At 35.8% G+C, this 3,439-nt stretch overlaps 1 pseudogene; it reads left to right on the top strand.

Moving 5' to 3' along the window:
* Positions 1 to 2,464: 2,464 nt before the first annotated feature.
* On the top strand, positions 2,465 to 3,048 carry LOC143394603 (transcription initiation factor TFIID subunit 12 pseudogene; annotated as a pseudogene).
* The last annotated feature ends 391 nt before the right edge of the window (positions 3,049 to 3,439 follow it).

Below are 3,439 nucleotides of genomic sequence, written 5' to 3'. Positions count from 1 at the left end.
CGACCTCAGGCATGCTAGGTGAGGGCTCTACCATGGAGCTACAACTCAGCCCTTTTGACATAGGTCTCACTATGTCGCCCAGGCTGGCCTCAAACTTGCGATTCTCCTGCCTCAACCTCCCAAGTAGTTGAGATTACAGACTTCCATCTCTTGATTTGTGACAAGAGTGTTCAATTCATGTACATTTAATGTAATATTGATACAGTTTGTTTCAAGCTATTTGATTTCTATTTGTTCTCTCTTGATTTTCCTCTGACCCTGCTTTCTTTTGCATTAGTAATATTTTTTACCAAAATATTACTTTATTAATAAAATCTATCATATTTTTCCTTGTAATGAAAAGTTTCTGTCTTTTGAAACTCATTTGCAATTAAATTTTAACTAATACATCTATATAGTAGTTTTCCCAAAGAGTTGGACCATGGAAATATATCACTACCTTTGTAGTAATATGCACTAAACAAACAAACCCCAAAACTAACACACCTAATCCTTGTAAAATCAACTAATTATTTCTCACCAAAAACAGCTTCACACACTTCAAAGTTTTGGGGACAATACAAATTTCTGTTAGATAAGTCACATTTCAGAGCATGTGAGCTTTGATCTTTTGACAAAACATTTAAGCATAGACCTCAAGCCTACTAAGACTACTGATTTTTGTAAATTAAATTTTTTTGATGGAAAGTGGCAAAAAAGGCCTTTTAATAAAAATGATGATTTTATGTTCATTTATTAAATTATTAATACTTATTTAAGAACACTAAATAAATTTTCTTTACATCAGTCAGTCATAGTGGCTCACACCTGTAATCTCAGCTCCTTGGGAGGCTGAGGCAGGAGGATCGCAAGTTCAGGGCCAACTTGGGCAACATAGTGAGACCTGTCTCAAAATAAAAAATAAAGGCAGGAATATAGCTCAGTGGTAATGTTCCCCTGGGTTCAACCCCTAGTACCTTGAAAATGTTTCTCTTTAAGTATTGTTAAGACTATTTTTGATTCTCGGTCTTTGGTATTATGTTTTTAGTGGTTACCAAAAGCACTGTTAGCTTACTATTGTCTATAATATTATCTAATATTATAACACTTTTCCTGTAATATTAGAACATTTCAACAGGATAATTCTCTTGAACTAATACTCCTATCATGTATGTAATTGTCATCATATATTTCACTTGTATATAAATTATAATTATATAATTATAAATTATAACAGTACATTGCTATTTTTGCTTTAAGTAGTCTACTATTTTATAAAGAATTAAGAAAAAGTAGTCTTTATATTGATAAATATAATCTAAATGTATCTATAGTTTCAGGACTCTTCGTTTATTTCTGGAGTTCAAAGTTTCCTTCTCATATCATTTGCCTTCAGCCAGAATTTCCTTTGGTATTTTCTTTTTTCTGGGTACCAGGAATTGAATTCAGGGGTACTCAGCCACTGAAACACAACCCCAGCCTGATTTTTTTTTTTTTTTTTTGTATTTTATTTAGAGACAGAGTCTTAATGAGTTGCTTAGCACCTTGCGTTTGCTGAGGCTGGCTTCGAACTCATGATCCTCCTGCCTCAGCCTCCTGAACCATTGGGATTATAGGCATGCACCACTGCGCCTAGTTCCTTTGATATTTCTTGTACTACAAATTTGCTAGTGATGAATTTGCTCAGCTTTTAATTATATGAAATGTCTTCATTTTAAAATTAACTTTAAAGGATATTTTACTGAGCAAGGAACTCCCAGTAAATACTTTTGTTATTTTTCTCTTCAGCACTCTAAAAAGGTTCTTCGATGGTCTTATGTTGTGGAAGTCACTGTCATTCTTATCATTCATTGCTCTTCTGTCTGCAGTGTGCCTGCTTCTTCTGGCTGCTTTTAAGATGTTCTCTTGATCTTTGGTTTTCAGAATCATGATGTACCTAAGTGTTATTTTCTTTGTAATTATCCTGCTTGGGGTTCAGTGAGATTCTTGTATTTTAAAAAATTCTTTCTATAGTTGTAGATGGACAGTATGCCTTTATTTTAATTATTATTTTTTTTTTGTGGTGCTAAGGATTGAACCCAGTGCCTCACACGCAGTAGGCAAGTATTCTGCCACTGAGCTATAGCCCCAGCCCCCCAGATTCTTGGATTTTTAAGTAGATGTTTTAAATCAAATCTGGAAAGATTTTGTCCATGATTTCTTTAAATATACTTTCTGCTCCATTCTTTCTTCTTCCGGAACCCTAGTTAGAGTTTCCTTGGAGCTATCCAACAGGTCATTGAGAGTTTGTTCAATTCCCCCCACCCCCATCTTTTTCTTTGTATACTTCAGTTGGGATGATTTCTACTGATCTATCTTCAAGGTCATTGATATCTTCCTTTACATATTTAAATCTGTTAATTCCTTCTGATAGATTTCTTAAAAATTCATTATTATAGAGGTGAAAGCTTCACTGGAGCAGTCTCCATGTATCATGGAGAGATAGATGCTGCTGCCTTTGATTGGTCTTGGTCCTCACAGCTCCAAAAGTAAACAAGATCTTGGTAAGCTCTATAAGCTGAAGTCCAAAGCTCAGCAGATTACAAACCAATTTGGCCCCTCAACACTAATCAACCTCTTCAATTTCTCATCCATAAAACAGGAACCAGCCAGCACCCTTCTACAAAGCTCCATGGCCAATAGCACTACAGTGGTAAAAATTTCAGGCACCCCTGGGACAGGAGGTAGTCTTATTCCTGAAAACAATCAGATATTGACCAAGAAGAAATTACAGGACTTAATAAGAGAAGTGGGTCCAAATGAGCAGTTGGATGAAGATGTGGAGGAAATGCTGCTGCAGGTTGCTGATGATTGCAATTGAGAGTGTGAAGATAGCAGCCTGCCAGATTGCTTGGCATTGCAAATCCAGCATACTGGATGCGAAAGATGTCCAACTACATACAGAATGCTGGTGGAATATGCGGATCCTAGGATTTGGCTTTGAAGAAATATGACCCTACAAATAAAGCTTGCACCACAGAGGCTCATAAACAGAGAATGGCATTGATCCAGAAAACAACCAAGAAATAACACACTGAAAGGTCAGGGAATGGACAACAATGTATTTAAAGGTACTTTGAGATTTCAGCCATCTCATCCTTAGAATTTTTAAAAAGTGCTTCAGAGAAAATCATGTATATATACTTTTTATTAACACTGCAGGAATATCTATAAAGAATGAGAGGATCTGCTAAAAGAATAACGTCCCCTCCCACAAGTCTTCCATTCCTTTTTCCCTGCCATATCAAAGAGGAGCAGTGTGCCTTCCAGAGAAGAATTTATTTGTAGTTTATTATATGAGTGATTAAATATAGGACCAAGCATTACAGTCTTGTTGAGTGAGACAGTATTAACAGGATTTGTAGAGAGTTTTGTTTCCTCCTCCCTTCCCTCTTATCCTGTACTTTGTAATATCAGTGTT

The sequence above is a fragment of the Callospermophilus lateralis genome, chromosome 3 (genome assembly GCF_048772815.1).
Source record: "Callospermophilus lateralis isolate mCalLat2 chromosome 3, mCalLat2.hap1, whole genome shotgun sequence".
Classification (NCBI taxonomy): Eukaryota; Metazoa; Chordata; class Mammalia; order Rodentia; family Sciuridae; genus Callospermophilus; species Callospermophilus lateralis.
This window is presented reverse-complemented; position numbering and strand designations above follow the sequence as displayed.